Source organism: Miniopterus natalensis, chromosome 13, assembly GCF_054644295.1.
Source record: "Miniopterus natalensis isolate mMinNat1 chromosome 13, mMinNat1.hap1, whole genome shotgun sequence".
Lineage (NCBI taxonomy): Eukaryota > Metazoa > Chordata > Mammalia > Chiroptera > Miniopteridae > Miniopterus > Miniopterus natalensis.
Genome location: NC_142093.1, coordinates 29,951,973 through 29,972,526, shown reverse-complemented (window position 1 = coordinate 29,972,526; position 20,554 = coordinate 29,951,973). Strand labels below are relative to the sequence as shown.

General features: G+C 36.1%; 1 pseudogene; it reads right to left on the bottom strand.

Moving 5' to 3' along the window:
• LOC107528689 (ferritin light chain pseudogene) overlaps positions 1-20,554 on the bottom strand; it is a 60,823-nt pseudogene that overhangs the window by 12,594 nt on the left and 27,675 nt on the right.

The window sequence follows — 20,554 nt, the reverse complement described above, 5'->3', positions numbered from 1 at the left end:
ATTTATCATGAGTAGTGTATGTTTTTCTAATAAGATATACACATCTTTCAAAAATATTTTCCTTAGAATATTTTAATGTGAAGATAAGTCTTGACTGGAGTTTACCTGTGCACTAGAGATGACATAAATGCCTTCACTCGCGCCAGTCCTTGGGGAAGCCTGTGAAATGGAGACATTGATATCACACACATCTTGAAGACAGTTGATTTTCATTTCATTCTTCTAATATACTCTACTTCCGGACATGAAAATAGTTAATATTTACTCTTTAGATTAAAGTTAGTATCAAGGTACATAATTATTTATTTGTATGAGTCCAATAATTCCCATTTCTTTATAAGTTTTAGCTTTAAAATGGTATATAACAAGGGCATTTACTTTTCCAGTATCTGACTGCCTATAACTAATACCTGAGTAGAGATTATATTTTTACACTTGATGTGTATGTTTAAAGATTTATAAGATCCAGTTATTTTTTTGTTCTCTTATTTAAATTAATTGATCCATTTAACAAATATTCATCAAGCACTACTTAATACAAGGTACCACATACAAAATATATATGCCCTGTGGCTTCATAGAACTTACATTCTAATGGTGAGATGGGCATCAATTAAATAATCACATGTATAAGCATAGTAGTAAATGCTTTGCAGTAGAAGAGTAGTGCACAGACACAATATGCAATATGGAAATAAGACCTCACCCTGGATGGGGAGATGATTAAAACTGAGTCTTGAAGGATGCACTAACCACACGAAGGCAGAAGGGGATGTCTCAAGGAAAGTACAATGGCATTTGCAAAGGTATTGAGGCTAAAAGAAGCATAAAACTGATCAGAAACTTAAAAGGGCCAAGGCCATTGTAAGTTGTAGTAGGATTTATTTTTCCCTTGCCTTAAAAGCAATTTAAAGTATTGAGTATAATCCAATCTGTGGAAGAAAGACCAGTGCTGGCTTGCCTGGCCTTTTTTTTTTTTTTTTAACATCAGGTAAGAAGACCCCTTTAAATTGATCCCTAGACTATTAACTAATTAAAAAAAGCCTCTGGGCATAAAATTGAGGCAATGAGAATTATAACTAATTACTCCTAATGACAATGAGAATCAACAAGCTGGGAATATCTAATAAAAACTTCTTGAACTTTGGCTATAACAAATTAACCTCCCCTACAAAGAAAAGCTATACCTCATTTATGGAAAATTTTGTCCCATTGGGTATATGCACCCTGGTCTCTTCTGACACCACTGGGACCAGCTTGTGGCCAGGCTCTATCTCCTTTGATTGGATGAGGACCCAGAGTCTTAGGGACCATCAAGCTACGAGCCTAACTCTTATTTTCCTGATCCTGCCTAAGGTGCACTGGCCTCTGCCGGAAGAGGCCCACCCTCACCTAAGAGCAAGGTCCTTCCCACCCATCACAGGCTTTCCCTTATGAGCCAAAGAATGAAGATAGAGGGATGATAAAAGGTAAGTGTGCTTTTCTGAACTTGCATATATGTGATCTTTATCTTTAGGCACCAATCGAAATAGAAGAATCTCAGGATGGTCAAGAACCAGATCTCAGGCTTGAGTGAGTTTTCAGAACTGATTGCATAATCAGATTTGCATCTGTAAAAGATGACTCAGAGAGCAGAAGTGAAACAATTGGCAGACAGCATGAGTATGTGCAGAGAATACTTTGGAGGTCACAATAGTTGTCTTGCAGCTTTATCAGAGGAGAGAAGTGCGTAGGGAGAGCATAAGTTTTATTTTCTATATTTCGAATTTGAAATGGCTTTAAGCATGTAAGTGAAAATGCCAAATATGTAGTTGCTTGTGTGAAGTTCAGGGCACAGTTTTGGAAGAAATATGAATTTACAGGTCTTTCATTAGCATCCAGGTGACCTCATTTTTTTTCAATGTCATGACTCATTCTCAATGCGATAAAAGTGTTACAGTAAAGAAATTTCCCACTTGTACATGAGAATCTAGGAACATAAAAACATATGCACAAACACAAAAAGTGCCTCAGACACTATAACTGATTTCAAAACCCTGCTGAAACAGATTTCCACTTGCCTTAACCTGCAGGCATCTGTTGTTAAACTACTGGGGGAAGGAAAGTGTTTATTTTCATAGTACTTGTGATAATAATAATAAAGAATCCTTATAAGTAATTGAGCTATGAAGAAAATAATTGTGTCTTAATTTAGAAGTACTAAAAATATTTCATCCACTGTTTAAGGCAAAGAGTCTGAGAAATGCACTTTTCTTTAAAAAAGCATTAATTCATGTTTATCCATGTCATAGTTATTTGATAGGGGAGGAATTCTCATACATATTAAGACAATGAGTCTAAAATACTTTAAGAATAATTCTATGTCATTTTCTTTCTTCCATTATTCTTTAGAATGAGTGAGCTACCTCCCTGACAATGATTTTAGAAATCATGTAAAACAAAAGAAAAATAAAACTTAATGCTTGATGTTATTACTTTGGCCTTAGATGAGCTAATTTAGGATAATTGTAGTTGTATGGTTTGCAGACCATTATTTTTCATAGTCTTTTAAAACTGTAAGACTAGAGGAATCTGATTAGTTTCTCTTCTCCTTAATCAGTCTTTGCGCTCTGTACAATTGCTGTCTGCAAGCTATGCTATGAAAGTCACCAAAGTCTTATGCTCCTCTGGATTGATCTTTGAGTGTCATGACACTTATCTGCAAAGATGGCTAGAGGCTACTAGCATTAGTTTCTCTCAGAAGTCATTATTGCCACATTAGCTGCCTGTGACTAAATGTGATTGCAGCTGAAACGATTATTGAATTAATGAAATAAATCAGTGGTGGAATCTTTGCATCCAACACACACCATTAATTGCAACACCAACTTTATCTCTTCAGTTTAAGATAGGAAATCCAAATATTTAATCAATTATTAGATCAAATAGATATTAAGACCCAGCCTTATAGATAGTCAACCATGACCATGACCCAACCTGAAATACATGACCAGATAACTACTTAATATACTTGGGACAAAATAATTTACTAAAACCATAGCAAAGAGTTTCTCAAATCTTATTTTTTTATCTAAATAAAATAAAATTTCAATTTATTTTGAACTTTCATCTATTTGTCTCTCTTTTATTTGTAACACCAAGCAAAATGACTTGTCTGGTCACATGTTTCATAAAAGTGGAAGGTGATTAGGATGGTTCCACTTCTTGGTGCACTTGCTTCCAATGGGCCATTCGCCAAGGTGCCTGGCAACACATGAGAATGTACATTGCGTGTTCCAGAATGTACATTGCGTGTTCCAGAATGTACATTGTGTGAGAAGTGGTTCATACCAACACTGCCGGGTAGTCCAGCCAGGGATGTGTATAATTCTGCTTTTGTTTAAAAAAAAAAAAATATATATATATATATATATATATATATATATATATATATATATCTTTATTGATTTTAGAGAGCAAGAGAGAGAGATAGAAACATAAATGATGAGAGAGTCGTCTTTGATGGGCTGCCTCCTGCTCGCCCCCGACCGGGAATCAAACCGCGATCTCCTGGATCCTAGGTCGATGCTCAACCACTGAGCCAGGCCCGGCAGGGCTATAGCTCTGCTTCTAAAAGTATTTCCTTTTAAAATATGGACTGGTATGGGGGGGGGGGGGGGCGGTGTGTGTCTTTAAATGCATTCTCGAATTGCATGGCTAGGGCTAAGGAAATACATGAAGAAAAATAGAGTGGTCGGGAGAAATGAACAGAAAACAGACTAGTACTTTTTGTCAGTATAAACTCGGGATTGTCCAGAAGTGGGAGGCATGGAACCTATGTTTATTGGTTTATTATTTTCTTCAGATGAATTCCCAGAAGTGGAATTGTAGGTCATATGGTGGTTCTAGTTCAGCTACTTTTATATGCATATGAGAACCATTTCCGTTCAGAGCAAAATAATTTGCTCATGGGCCTCAAACCACTTAATCATGCCCAACTCACTGATCCCGATTTGCTCCAAAGGGTGTGACATTTTAGGCCTTGCTCTTTTCTTTGTCAATTGTATTGCTTGCCTATTGCCGTTTAAGAAATTACTCCAAAACAGAGCCACTTAAAACAAGAAACATTATGATTTTACACATTTTCTGAGAGTCTGGAATCTGAGAATGGCCCAAGTGGATGGTTCTGGCTCAGAAAAATCTCATGAGGTTGTAGTCAAGCTAACAGCTAGGGCTGCAGTTTGTTGGGGCTGGAGGATCTGCTTCTTAATCCACTTGTGTGGCTGTTGGCAGGAAAGTTTAGTTCCTTGCTGCATGGGCCTCTTACATAAAACTGTTCATGACCTGGTGGCTCACCTTTCCCAGACTGAGGGGTCGCAGAAAACCAGAGAGCGGGAGGAGATCACATAAAATGTTACTAATGAGAAGTGTAAGTCCCTGGGAGCCATCCTGGGAGCTGGTTGACACATAAGTCAAATTAGATCTTAATACCACAAAACCCCAAAGTCTAATTTAAATAGTCTGTGATGCAAGCATATTCTTAAACCCTTTTATTTTAAAACTGAAAAGGACCTCGAATATGTTCCAGTCATTATTGGCTTCAGAGGGATGGTAAGACCAAGTAAATAAAGCCTCATATTTAGTCTAAAATAGCACTTTCGTATTTCTGTAATTTATTTTTATTTATGCTTTAGTTATTTATACTTTGCTTGACCCCCAAAACAATTCTGGACACATTTCTCTCAAAAAGCAATCCTTGCCCTATAACACTTGATGACCTCTTATTCTTCTGAATAACTTAATATTCTGACTATTTGTTTTGTAAAATGGTGTATTTGAGAAAAAAATATATAATAAGAAAGGATCTGACTATTAAAACTCAAAATAAATGTCTGCAATAAATGCAAGCCCAATCGCAAACCTAGAAGTTATTATTCTGAAAGATTCAGAATAAGCCAATTCAGTTCAGTTTGTTGCACTTAATGGAATTTTAAGAGATCATTTTGAGTTTTATTGGTATGACCTCTAAGAATATTTCTGTACACTGAAAAAAAGTACTGTTAAGAAAGCATTTTAGAGAGATAGAGAAGATAGATATGTAATATGGCCTCATGATTATATTAAGGAAATTGATAATGTATTTATTACAGTTATGAATATTTTTAATAGAAGTGAATTATCAAGAAAATTAAGCTGGAACATTTTATATCATAAGCTCCATTAGAATAAGCTATAATTATATTTCAGAAGACTTTACCTAAAACAGTAGTGGTCTGAATTATTTCAAAATTGGCAGGGCAATTACAAATATCTAGTCCTACTTGTTATTCTAAATGCTGGGCAATTTTAACAGTAGTTTTCTAACAAAAGGAATTTACTGAAATCCCTGATTTACTAAGTCACTTTAAAACATTACATTTTGGAGCCTATTTCTTCTGGCAGCTTTTTGAAATTTGTGGTAAATGCTCAGTCTTGCATACTATTTTATAGCTGCAATCTACGAAGCCAGCAATAATATGGGAGTTCAAATATGGATAGCAAATGTCAGAGGAGCAGTATATAAAATCATAGAATAAAACATAAAGTTATTTAAGTTGCACATAAAACACCACGTTAGTGTTATATTGAAAATGTTACTTAAAACATTCTGAAAAACACCATGCAGTCATCAAGACCAGAAAACAGTAGTGTTTTTTAAAGGAATAATTTTAAAAATATAAATATTAACATGTAAAGAAGCTTTGATTATTGTGTTAAATTTATTTCTAAAACATCATTTTAAATAAATGTTATTTTTTAAGAAGGAAAAACCACTGCATTAAACTATAGAAAGGCACAGATAATGCTTTCTACCTCAGAACTATGATGATGGGACAGCAGCGGTTGTTATAACAACTATGACAGGACAGCACATGGTAAGGAGAGGACCAGCTCTCCCCTTCTGTAAGCATAGGCCCTTGTCCAAGGTTAAGGACAGTTAGCAGATTAATCTACTTCTGTGGCCTCAGTCTCTTCATCTATAAAAATGAGACAGAAGCAGCTGGATTTGTGAGGTCTTTCCACTAATTCACCTATATTTTCTTCTTTCTTGGTTTGACAGCATCCTAGAGAAAGGATTCTGTCTAACCCCCAACCCCCCAACACGCATCTTCTTATTCTTTACATGGTTACCACCTTTGCACCCTTTGCACGGCTTCTTATTTATTTACTTTGTCACAATCACCCCTCTTTTCTGCAGCTATAACTATTTGCATAGAAGGCTTCCATTCATACCATATTCCTTCTATATTTACAAACAGCCTCTGCTCGTTGCAACACAGGGTGCTCTTTCCTTTCTCGCCTCGGGACGCCGCGTAGACATGCCCCTCTTACTAATCCTTCTGAATCCTTAACCGGTCAGGGCACTTATCCACTGGATTCAAAATCTGTGATTTTAATCAAGCAAGTAAGTGAAAAATTTAATTTTTAAGTTCAGCAACTCAGAAAATCCAAACTAAAAATATAGACACTTTGTTCCGGTATACTGAATCCAGCTATCACCCATGTCACCTTTTTCACTGATGCTTTCCTTTTCATAATTATAATCCTCTTTCCTAAGGCGTGTTTAGCAGTGGAGACATTAAGCCATTTTTGGAGTCACCGTGCACAGTCCCGGAACAAATGCTGAACAAGCATTTTCCAAGAACTCAGACTCGCCGGCCATGGCACCCCAAATTAGTCCTGTCGCGCCCTTTCTTAGCCGCTACTCTGTAGTACGGTCCCCCTGCGGGACTGGGCATTACTACGCCCTGTGCGTGACAACCACAATGTAGATTTTTTTAAAAACTTCTAATATATAGGACTTTGATATATAATGTTTTCTAAGTGCTGTCTCATTCAGTATACATTAGTCATGATTTTACATTTTCTATTTGACTTTTTATTATTTCCCTAAAACATTTATTCTGGGCCTATCAAGTTCTAGGCGCTGTGCCAGGCACAAGGGATACAGCCGTGAGCTGGACAGGGCCCGGCTCACAGGGAGCTCCCAGCCTAGCGTGAAAACCTGGCATTAAACAAACTCTCTAAAGATGCTGTTTTCTGACTTACAGAATGAATCTCATGTGGCCCAATATTTTGCTTCTTACTAGACCTACATAACTGAAACGTCTTTAGAAAATTTTCCTTTTAAAAACACACTTTTAGGATTTTTAAAGGGTCTACCATATAGTACACTACTAACAAGGTTGCTTTTCTATGATTCATAAACATTCTGATAGGATGACAGTTAATTCTGCTAAGGACAGCATATTGGAAATAAAAGGCGCTTCTTATACTTGCTACATAGGCCGTTTTATTTAATATATGAGAGTCCAGTCAATACGAGAAGAATCAGAACTTAGTTGTTAACCATGCGTATGTAAGACTCTAGTGTCCCTTGTGGATATTCACAGTATAGTTCTGCTGACTGAGGGGCCTTTAGGTATTGACGAGGGAATAATGGTAGTTTCATCCTTACCTTGGAAAGTATAACCACTTTGGCTTCAGTTTTAGAAAATGCACACGTACCACAAGGATTCTTCCCTGGAGTTAACATAATCCGCAAAGGTAATCCACTTGCTCATCTAACAGAGTCCAATAAACAAAACTTGCACTGACACTTTAAAAAAGTGCATTTCCCGTTTCCACCAAAGCACTTTGAAATGTGCCTGAAAGACAAGTCTCACCGCAGTGCCCTCTGCTAGAAGTGAGCACGCAGCAAGCAGAGGTTGCCCTTCTCTGAGCCGGGGCTGCTTTTGCCATCCACCTAACAACTGAGCTCTGCCTGGCCACTTGGATTTGTCTTGTCCAAAACTGTGTGTCTCCTGTCCTGTTAAGAAAAGTTACCTTAAAAAATACCAATAAAAACAACAAATAGCATAAAGGACTCTAACATGTATTAACTCCTCATAAAATATCAGGGCCTGCGCATGTATTTGACGATGTGGTTATCATTTTTATGTGTTTCTTTCTTTTCAATTATTTTTCCCCTAAATTTGGAGTTTGATATGTAGAACACAGTAAAAAGCAGTGGTTGTTTCTCAGGCTCATGGAAGTTCTAATGATAAAGGACAGAATGTAGGAAAAAGAATTGAATGGGGAAAGTGGTCTTCTAAAAATATGTTTTGATAATATTATGAAGGCTTTATTATCACCTAAGGCAATAAAATCTTTTCCTGACTTTGATAGATCAACCTATATAAGAAGTTCACAAAATTTTTCCAAATGGAACTTTTTTTCCAAAGTATCTCTCAGAACTTTTGCTCAAAATAGGATACATATCTACATTAATAAAATGATCATTGGTTCTTAAAGCATCCAGAAGTTATAGCTTCCTTGTTTCACAAAAATCTTTCCTTGTGAGGAAAATATGTGTACAATCAATGACATGGGAAATCAGATCTTAGAAAAATCATTATTTAGCCTTTAATATAGAAACATCAGCCAAACTGTACCAAATGTTTCAGTTTGCGGTCAGAGATTTTCTGTGCTGTTCCTCCTGTACGAGACCTCGCCTTCTGGCTCACTTTCTTCTTCGTTCCAGGTCAATTTCTTTGTCTTCCCCAGAAGTTCTGTCTTTGTATTGAACTCTTTTTTTTAAAAAAAAATTCTAATATCTATCTGGGAGAGGTAATAGGGGTTAGATCTGCAAGGATTCTGATGTCTTTCAAAAATCCTCTTAGTGACAAAAGTGGCCCATTCGTTTCATTTAAAGTGTACAGATGAGCTGCCAACACGGGTGACCCAGGGGCCAAACCTCACACATCTCTTGATGGAAGATAACTCACTAGCAGTTTTATTCAGTCATAGAGTAAAACCACAGGGACAGAAGCTTTAAATGCTTATTTATAAATTGTTGACAGTATTGAAAATATTCCTTCTCTTTATAAATTTTTTCAGATCACAATAGCTCTGAATTTTTACTTTCTCTCCTTAAATTGTGTAGTTTGAACTTACTTCTTGGGCTATTCTTGTGCAGGAGAATTGAAAGGGATGATTGGTTCTGTCTTTTACCCCAACATTATATGAGTGTTCCCTTTAAGAGCATCCTTGCAAGTTGCTAAAAGTCCAGCGGAATATTAAAACAATTTATTTTCAATTTTATTTTAATATAGTTATTTATTCATTTATTTTTATCTTGAATACTAAACGTTAGGTAGAGAAAACACACATGCACACACAGACACAGAGTAATGAATAGAAAGAAGGTCCAGCCCTCAAAGAGTTAAGAACCTACCAAAGCTGAGAAGTCGTGCAAGCAAGACAGCTTCCTCCCCACCATCCAATCCATAGTAAATGTTCCCCATGCCCTTCCTAGACCTCTTTTACTGGACCAGTGTACCATCTACAGGAACTTGATAAAAGCTCAGCTTTTTATCATCTTAGCCTTCTCGACTTACCCCTTCTCTAGAAAAATTGCCCCCTGTGAGAGTTAGTTCCCTTATCCAAAGATGCCTGAAAGTTTACTCTCCCTCTACATTGGGGATGACCTTCAGCTAATGTCTGCCGGGTGTGGGGCTGAAAAACCAGGCTCCCAAAGACCAGAGAGGCTAGGGTCATACAGCTGAGCAGCGGCCTACCTAGCTACTCAACATGAGGTATCCAAAAATTCCTCTATCTGACAGTTATTTTCAGTAATGTTCATGTAGTAACCAGTAATAATAATTAGTTTTTGATGTTTTCCCCTTTTAAAATAATTAATAAAGAAGATCTATTTTAAAGTACTTATTCAAATTAAAATATATTTTTTAAAATTTTTATTTATTGGGGTGACATTGGTTAACAAAATTGTATAGGTTTCAGGTGTACAAGTCTATAGCACACCATCTGTATCTGGTATTGTGTATTCACTGCCCCAAGTTAAGTCTCCCCTCACCTTTATCACCTTTACCCTCCTCTACCTTCCCCCACTTATATATGAACCTAAAATACTCAACTGACACACAAAATATATCTTATGGTTTTCATTTCATTTCAATCTTTAAAGTTTTAAAAATAAAAGTTGTCAAGTGTTCATATAAAAATAACATAATTGCAGCAACGTATTTTCTTTTTCTTTATCTTGAAATCACTGTGCTATCATTGTTTATTCAAATCGACTGTTTAAACAGAGTACGTAGCTCCACGGGAACTGGAGGAAAGAACTTTGTCCCAAGCCTGATCTTAATTTCCAAAGGATCGTATGTAGCAAAGTCTGTGTGCGGCATAGTTCAATGATTTAGCTGTAGATACTTCGAATGAACTTCCATGTAGAACTAAGCACTTGAAAATAACTTAAAATGTGCAAATTTGAAAAAAAAAATCCTGTTTCTTAGTGTATGTGTCCAATAATAAATACAACTGTTTAGAATTTAGACCCCAGTTTTGGGGGGAGTAGAACATTTTGTCATTTATATATTATATTTAGTTTAAAATTACAGGCTCATAGTGATAAAAGGGTGGCTGATCTTCATCAGTTTCATAATTATTATTCTCTTCAGATTTGAATTCCTGTTTGCACCCTTGAAGGGTACCTCCCATTTCCCTACCCTTGGATTTACATAAATCTAGCCCTTTCAATAATGCTATTTTTATCACCCAGAAATAGTACTAATGAGTTTTTTGAGGCTTAAATATAGTGCTTTAAAGGGCATCTGTAAAATGAGTGTACTGTTTGTGTCTGAGGCATTTATAAACAACGTATGGCCTGCAGTGGCCTGCAGTGCCTGTCGGGGCTAGGGGACAGTGCCAAGTTCTGGTTGCAGGATGGAACCTACAAAGCTGCAGGCGAAAGCAAGAAGCTGCAGGAGTCGATGTAAACAGACGTGGGCAAGTGGAAAGTGCTGTGAGAAACAGCCATTTGCGGACAAGCTGCCAGAATGAGGAAGGGGCATTTAGGAGGAAGCAAGAAATTCTTTATTAATTGAACAAATCACAATACCAGGAAATTCTCGGGAAGGTGAAGAAGAATAAGAATTAAATGGTTAAATTATGGGCAAAGGCATAATTCCTTATTGTATCCACTATAAGGGTATAGATAGTGTAGTAGTAATTACTTTAAAAATACCATTTCTATGAAAATAGTATTTCTTTGAACAGCTCCTTTGTAGCGTCTAGAATACTTTTTGGGCCATACTTGGTATTTCATAATTCCTTGATTTATAAAAATAACATTGCAGATATCCTTAGTGGTTTCTCAAGGAAAAACAGCACTACCCATGAGAATGTGAAATGTTACTAGCTAAAAATAGGTGTAGCTTATGTTATAAAACAGAGTGCTTCCTAAAATTCTGTGTAAACAAGTATATAAGCAAAGGGACTATTATCTTGGTTTAGTTTTGGCATCTACTTTCATTGTAGAGATATTTTATCTTAATTTCTTGTTACTTTTGATTGGCAGATACTCACTGATATTTAATGGAAAGTAGGAAAGATCCTCCATTGCCCTTTCTGTAACTTTTCCTTTCTAGAAATTAAAGAACCCAAAGAATCACGTTTTGTGTATTTTTGAGAAAATCCCAAGTGGTTTTGAAAGTAAAGAATTTTAATAAGAAAGAAATCATCAATAAAAGCCATTTTATGAATGGATCTTCAAAATATATACTGTGGTGTGGTTTACTTCTTAAATCACAGTATTTAATTTTTATTTTACTATTTCTTCTCCATAGCCAGGACTGAGTGAGACACAGGATAACAGTTATCTGTAAGGTTGTGTTTTTAAACAAAAGAACAGTTTTATTGAAGTATAACATTGTTTTGGATTCCTATGGCTGACCAAACAAAATACCACAGAGTGAGTGTCTTAAAACAACAGGAATTTATTATCGCACAGTTCTGGAAGCTAGAAGTCTGAAGTCTAGATGTTGCAGGGCCATGCTCCCCTTGAAACCTAAAAGGAATCTTTCCTTCACTCCCTAGCTTCTGGAGGGTTTCTAGCAATCTCGGGCAGTTTTCTAACAATCTTGGGTGGTTTTCTAGCAATCTTGGGCAGTTTTCTAGCAATCTTGGGTGGTTTCCTAGCAATCTTAGGTGGTTTCCTAGCAATCTTGGGCAGACCTTGGCTTGCAGGCGTGTCCCTCTGTCCTCTGTCTTCACCTGGCACTCTCCCTGCGTGACTTCACAGTCCTCCTCCTGTGTTACCCGTCTCTTTGTCCAAATCCCCCATACCTAAAAGGGCGCCAGTCATACTGGATTAGCGGCCATCCTAATGATCTAATTTTAACTTGACATATATGAGTATTTTAGGTTGCTTTATGCATATAATGCATAAATATGCATCCAGATGAATCCATACCTTAGTGTTATACCTATTGTTACATCTGTGCAGAGTAATGAGAATAGCAATGTGAAAGAGAACTTTCATACTTTATATTCATTAACATTATTTAACCTATTTACAAGAATGTTTTAAAATAAAAATGTTATAAAGAGAAGAAAAGAAAAGAACAAACTGGTGTTTTCTTCTTTGAAAGGTTCTCTAAACAGTCATTTTGAGGAAAGAAAGAAAATATTCCACTGATGTGGTTCTGGATCCCAAGAGGTTCTCTAGGAGGTAATTCACTTTCCTAGTCTGGCTGGCAGTGCGAACAGGAGCACGGTAGTCGGCTTGGGCTGCCCTAACAAAGTGCCATAGGTTGGGTGGTTTAAACCACAGAAATTTACTTTCTTATACTTCTGGGGGCTGGAAAGTACATGATTAAGGTCCCCACAGGGTTTAGTTTCTGGTGAAGACTCTCTCCATGGCTTGGGGATGACCACTTGACCTCCCATGGCCCTTCCTCTTCTCGGAGAAGAGAGGACTCCGTGTGTTTTCCTCTTCTTATAATGGTGCCAACCCTACCGGAGGAGGGCCCTACCCGTGTGACCCCATTTAACCTTTGTTACTTCCTCACAGGCCCTATCTCCAAATACTGTTACACGGGGGCCAGAAGGGGGACGTCAACGTATACATTTGGGGAGGACCTAAACATTCAATCTATGACAAATGAGTTACTGCCACCACATTAAGGCTACTCTCTTTTTACCCCAAAATGGTTCCCAGTTGGAAACCACACAAAGAATGTGTATGGAAGTTTCATATAGAAAACTACTTTTACCGATCAGGCCTGGGCCTAAAACAGTTACGAGGGATTGGTATTTGTCACTGTTAAGTTGGTTTCAGCTCAGTGCCTTTTATTGCTCTTTTATTCTAATTGTAAGCTGAACACAGGAAGATTAAGAACATTGTTATGTTAAACAACAAGAAAGTCAGCAACTACAAAGTGAGGTATATCCTTAACACCCCTCTTTTTGACCCTGTGTATATCAGCCACAAGTGGACTTCCATTTGTTTCAAAAGAGACTTCTGTTGCAGGAGACCCAGAAGTATGAAGGAAACATGAAAGTTAGATCCAGTTTGATCATTCCCAGATCACCTGTCTTGTACAGAAGACAGAAATACCCTCATTTGTTTCTTGGAAACAACAGTGGAGGATCGAGTGTGATACGCTGTTGACAGACACTGCACCCATCCCTAAAACTCCAGCTGATCCGCCGCAGACAAGGTTAAATCCTAAATAGTATACTTCATCTTGGCTTCATGTCAATGCAGGCTACATAACACCATCTACCATAAATTCTCTCCTAAACCTCAGTGTTGGAAATTACCTGTAGCATGTTGTTAAGGGAATTTTTTTTTAAGAAAATGGATAAAAGAAAATTCTAATTATTCTTTATAGGAAAGTAGAGTATGTCTCCAAAATCAAGATGTTCCAGGATAGTCTTTTAAAAAACCTTTGAAAAGATTCTGAGTGCTCTCTGCACACGCCTTGTGCCTCTTCCTAGGCTAAAATCCCTCCGATTTTGTGTAGAGTGTAGAGTAATTTCCTTAGTATTATAACATCAAAAGATAACTTCTTAGCTAAAATTAAACACCTGAAATTTCATAATTAAAGTGCATTTTAATATTGTTATAAAAACATGAATTTTAAAAAGATAATAATTGAGGGCAGGTGTTTTGCATTACATTTGAGATCATATGTTGAAGAGTCTAAGACATTTATAAAAGGACAGGTGCAGAGAGAATTTATTAAAACAATGAGTCCATTCAAAAAAGAAGTAATTACAAGGCTAGAATACTTCAGATGTTTCTATATCCAGCCCAAATCACAAGATAATTTAGTTAAATCCATCAAATGTCAGGTAATGTGTGGTAATAATATCAATGACTAATGTTTGACTTTTATTAAGACCAAGTACCTGCGTTGTTTGAGATACAGTATTTTAGAACACAGAAGAGTCTATTTATTACCTGTCTACATAAATGTTAGTAAAGTCTACCCTTATGCAGGCATTCTGTATTGGAAATTCCATATTTGCAAATTTTCCTACTCACTAAAATATAGTTATAACCCCTAAATCAGCACTCCTGGTGCCCTTTCAGGGCCATCTGCTCACATGCACAGAGCTGTGAAAAGTTTGAGCTGCCTGATGCATGTTCCCAGTTGGGGTGGAGAGGAAAGGCTTCTCCTTTCAGCGCTCACAGAGGAGACCAGGGGATGGCGATGGTAGGGGCCCGTGCAACGCAGGGTGGGAAGCTCTGGTTCTGGGGCCAGTTCAACAGGATTGAAATCCCAAATCTGGCAACTATTACTTGAGCAGCCTCAGGCAAGTCACTTAGTTAACAGTTCTGAACCTCATTTTCTCTTTTGTGAATGAGGAAAAAAAATAGAATTTGCTAAGATGAGGTGTTTTTAGTAATTGCAATGTGTCAATGTATATTTATCAATTGTCACAAATGTACCCCTCTGGTGGAGGACTTTCATAAGGGGGAGGGGGGTACGCATGTGTGGAGGCGGTTGGTGTATGGGAAATCTCTATCTTCTGTTCAGTTTTTCTGTGAACAAAAACTCAATAAAAACAAAGATTTGATTTAAAAACAAATGTTTTACCTAGTATGACTATCCTTGCTAAAGAAAAAAGAACACAAATCATCGAGGCATCAAGCAGTTGGAAGAAATTACAAGTTACACGTACACACCCCACACATGCAAGCCAGCACTCGCACATACATCAATTGGAATGATTGTGGCCACAAACAGCACACAACCCACCTGATGATAATGATTTAAAGTCAAAGCAGGAAGTGCAGAGGCAGAGATTTCATGGCATGTGTTCTGCTACTGAACATCAAGGTCCTAGTTTCTGTCCTTCTGCGCCTCTGTTATTAGCATTGGACTTTTCCCCCCCTATGCTTTTCTCTGTATTATCAAGACGGCTGGTGCAGCCTTGAGGATAACACATTCAGGTTGGTGAGTAAGGAGGAAGGGCAGTGCCAGATCCATCTATTCATTTCATCAGAAGAGCCAGAACCTTTCCAGATGCTCTTGGAAAATCTCCCTCGCTCACATCAGCTGGAATTGAGTCACATGCTCACCCAGAGCTGAGAGAGAAAGTATGCTACTTGGAATGAGGGAAATGGAGAAAGGGGTGAGTCAGTGAATTATTTGTTAACAGAATGGCTAGATAGATGACATATATACATATATATATATATCTATCCACATATGGATAATAACTGTTTTAATATTTCCTATGTGAGGCAAAAGTATTATTCTGCTTTCTCCCTATTATTTTGGTTAATCTTTTCACCTTGACTGTTTTTATAAATTAGATAGTACATGCTATATTACTTTTACATCAAACAGATTTTAAATTGGATAGCCTTAGCATTCAAATTTGGTTATTAAATTAAGAAAATCACAAATGCAATTCAAAAAATGGTTATATATAATTGTATAAACATTAGGTAAGGCTAATTGAATTTTAGCATTTTTTAATATATACAATTATATACATATAATTATACAAAGATATGTAACATTTTAAGTATGATAAAAATGTCCCTAAGCTATTGTATGAATATTTTGAGTTTGAGTGTATGTATAATTTTTTTTAATTTATATTTACATTTGTGTGTGTATGTCATTTTTGTAGAATCAATGTTTGGATAAATTATATTGAAATCTTACTATTCTATTAAAATATGAATGCTCTAAAATAAATTTAATTCCATTGCCTTAGAATTTAGGCTTACTCCTGGGTTGCAGGGGAGATTTCAAAGAATTGACAGTCCTCTAAAACCATTACCTTCATCTATTATTCACAATCTTACATTACCCTCAGCAATGCAGCATTGTTTTTCTTTGTAGAATTAATAGGGTATTGATGTAAAATTAAAGGGCACTTCTCTATTAATCAGTATGTTTCTAAAATTTGATCACATAGAATTGCATAGTGAATGCCGTAAACTGAAGATTTGAGCAGGTTATGGAACATTTTCAACACTACAATAAAGTTTTCCTGGCTATGCTATATGTAAGGAATATGTCCCTTGATGATATATACACAATTGAATTTAAGTTCATACTTCCATTCTCTGATTTTGAGCAAGTTCTTTAAATCCCCCTACTCTTGGGTTTCCCATTTGTACAGCTGGTACTAATAATTTATGCCTTTTCCATGTCATACTTTAGAGATTTATACATTTTTGTTGTGTTTTTTTATTTCAGGGAGAGGAAGGGAGAGATAGAAATACCAAAGATGAGTGTCATTGATCAGCTGCCTCCTGCACACCCCCTACTGGGAATCGAGCCCACAACCAGGGCCATGTGCCCTGACCAGGAACAGAACAGTGACCGCCTGGTTCAAGGGTCAACTCTCAACCACTGAGCCATGATGGCCAGGCAAGATTTGTATTTTCTTTTCATGTTTCTCTTCCTAAAGTGTTCCTCACTCAGTGAATGAGTTAATAAGTAAGCCCAAAATTGGAAAATGGAAGCAGTGAAGAGCAAGTGAGACAGTCCATGCTCCTGGGGTTCTCGGGCAGGTTTTGACGCAGAGCCTACAGTAGGGTGGAATCTCTAAGAACAGTTACATGACCACTGGGCAACTATTTCCAGCACATTTACTAGAGGACTTGTCTACTGCTCTGTTTTGATTTAAAAAGCAAAATTCCCTTTGTCGGGTACTTCTTGCCAACCAATAAAGATATAGGTTGGGTTTTTGACAATTTGTGTCCGCTATCCACTCTCAGTGATATGCCTTCATTCTCTCAAGAGAACCCAAATCCATTAACTTACACCTTTATTCAGCACACAGCCCTGCTGGAACAGGAGAGACTACCATCAGCATTTGCCTGTTTGTGTGCTAAAGTATTAATTCCACTTTATTCATGGAAAATTTAAGAGTGAGGTTCCAAATTCAATTTATTAAAATGTTTAGTCTTCTTTGTGAAATGTAATCTGTTTTAGCAAAAGGCAAATCAAGCCAGTATATCCACAGAGTGTATAGTTTTCAGCTCTGGCTGTTTCTAATCCATGTACATTTATCAAAAATAAATCATAATCAGTCTGCTTTAAAGTGCTATTTTTTAAGAAATCCTGACATGTTGTGGAGACAAACATGATGTTTGTCTCAAATTATAACTAAAAATCTGTCTATATCACAATGAGATGCAAAATATATGTAAAATGTAAAATAATTGACACTTCTGGCTGAATAATGTTGCCTCTCAGATGGTTTATGATATTGGCACATTCATCTATCTCTGTGGAAGAAAAATGCACCCTGAATTTACCAAACATTCAAGAGTCCTCTGAAGTCTAATTAGCATTCTAGAATATTAACACCACACAGCAACACTATTTCCAAACTTATTCTGTGAGATGTCTTTATGCAAATTCTCAAAGTGAACTCTGAATAGTTCAGAATAAGGTTTAAAGGCCCTACTGTGATCCCTAAAATAAAACACAGCAAACTGACCAGATCTGATTTTGAAGGAAGCGGAGTTCACTCAGTAACAGAGAAGGCTTTCCTTAAAATCTAAATAATGAGATATTTGAATATACGAATTAAAAGCTAGACAGAGACAAATAGGAAAAATTATCAAGAATTGCCTCTAGAAAAGAAATCTGGAAAAATCTTACTTTTCCTGATATGTTTTATTATTTTTAGTCATCACCTGAAAATGAATTTTGTACCTGTATTCTGTATAAGATGACATAAATAATTTGTATATGGAAAAATATATCATGATCTGCCAAATTCATGATATATGATAGTGACACATATGGTAGTGACAGGTGACTGCAATAAAGTAGACATAACATTTGTGTGTCGTATTTTTTCTGAGAGCCTAAGATAAGAAAAACTCTTTATTACAGTAAATGTGCTGTAATGAAGAAGCTTAAGGAAAGTGTGAATTAAAATACATGGCAGTGTAGGGTCACATGTAAAGGAACATCTTGAGTTGCTCAAATTTAAAGACTGAGCTGAGAAAAATGCACTGTATATAAATCACCTATGGTAAATACACAGGTCTAAATGCAATAACCATGGACTATTGAAAATTAGATTTTATCATTGTTTTACATACTTGCTCCACAAGCTGGACATTTTTGGATAGGTGCCAAAAATTGTTTTGAATCAGAAGTGAACAGAAATTCACCTATGTTTTAATTTAACTTGATTAAAAATTAATTGTGGGATAATGTTTTATTTCAAAATGTTGCTCCCATGCCTGGAAAACAGTGCCAATAACTTAGACCAAAGGCATTTAGCAACCAAAATACAAATTTCAGCAACCACATAAGCATATACAAAGTTATAAAACAATCATTTTTGTAAGATCAAAACCACCAAACTTATACCTGAGTAGGAGTGCTAAAACATTCCAAGGAAACTTGGGTTTGGATTAGAGACCTGAAGATCTAGGGAAGTTAAGGATCCCCTACAACCATCCCACTCTTAAATAGGAAAGAAAAGAAGAAAAAACTTAGAAAGTTTCTTCCTCAAAATAACCCTGAAACACAAAATTTCCAAACACAGGAAGAAGTCTAATGCTAGGCCAATTAACCAAATTAATAACAGATGCATGTATTCACTCCTGATAAAATTAATTTTGTGGACTAGCTTGACAAAAATTAAAAAATGGATATATTTAAGTTGCTAAAAGAGATAAATGGGAAACTGTAATAAATTAAAAGTGATCAATATTACAAGCAATTGCATGGATTAATCTTATAGACATAATGTTGAGCCAAAGGAATTACACAAAAAAGCACATTATATATGATTCCAATTATGTAAAATACAAAAACATGCAAAACTATTATATGGCTTAAGAAGAAAGAAAAGTGATTCCCATTTGGAATAGAGACTGGGAAAGGGCTCAGGGGGACTTCTGGGGATGTTGGTAGTGGTCTGCTTCATCGCTTGGGTGCTGTTTACATACGTGTGTTCACTTATGAAGTCTTCGTGCTATAAACTGACAATGCACAATGTACTGCAATTAAAATGCATGTACTTAAAATATGAACACTAAATACATTTTTAGACATTAAAAACACTTTGTACTAAGCATTGTCAGTGGGAGAATCCAGGTGTGTAGAATTGATGCATAATTTGGGGGGTTTATTGCAAAGCTAACTGTTAAAGTAAGGGTTGCTAAATTAAAGTAAAAACTAAACTAAACTGAAGCTAAAAGAAAAATAATTAAATATAATATTTAAATGTTATGAAACCAATGGAAATACAGCTACACAGAGAAATTTCAAAACATATTTTCATTTTATTACTGTTCAAAATCAGTGCGTAGTGGTCTCATTAGCTGACTTAAATCTTCTTCCTCATTTCCTTATTTAAAAATATGTCAATTTTTGTTCACTTACTTGTGCCTTTGCATTTGCTGTTCTCTCTTCCCAAACTATTCTCACTCAATTTTAAAATCTTGATAAATTCCTCTCTTAAAGACTAAGTTGTGATGGTTTCACAGTTGTATGCCTATGTCCCAACTCATCAAATTGTATACATTCAATAAATATGTTTTTTGTTTACCAACTGTACCTCAATAAAGCTGCTAAAAAGAAAATACTAAGTTGGAATGCTGCATTCTCTAGGAAGTCTTATCTCTTACCCACAGCCAGAGTTAGCTTGCCATTCCAATATTTCTTATCAGATATTGAAATTGCTGGGAGAAATACTGCCTGGGTTCTAATATCTTTCCCACTGCTTCTCAATTTTGTGATAGTTTAGCCTTTAGATGCCTTAGTTTTCTTGTTGATAAAGTGGTAATAAATATCTCCTTCTTCTTAGGATTGCCTTAATGATTAAATATATTACAACACAAATCCATAGAATAGTATTTGGCACATAGTAGGTGTTAATTAAATCTTAACAATTTTTTCTGAGTCACGACATTTTCATACTTCATAATTTGGCCACTGCTAAGTTCCCTAAGATTTCCAGTTTTCCCTTTACTATACTCTGTAGGATTTGTACTTTGTGAGCATCAGTCACATATGTGGTACTCAATGACTGTTTCATAATTTGAATCGAATCTCTTAATTAGCTAATTGTTAAATTATGGACTTATAATAATTGTTATGAGATACAATAAATTTTAGTGGGCTTAAAATGTTAGTGTCCAAGTTATATTCAACATAATTTTTATAATATCTGTATTGATATTCTAAGTTCCCTAAATGTTATATCAAACAAATAAGTACTAATTTCCCCAGAAATCTACTAGCCATCTGTG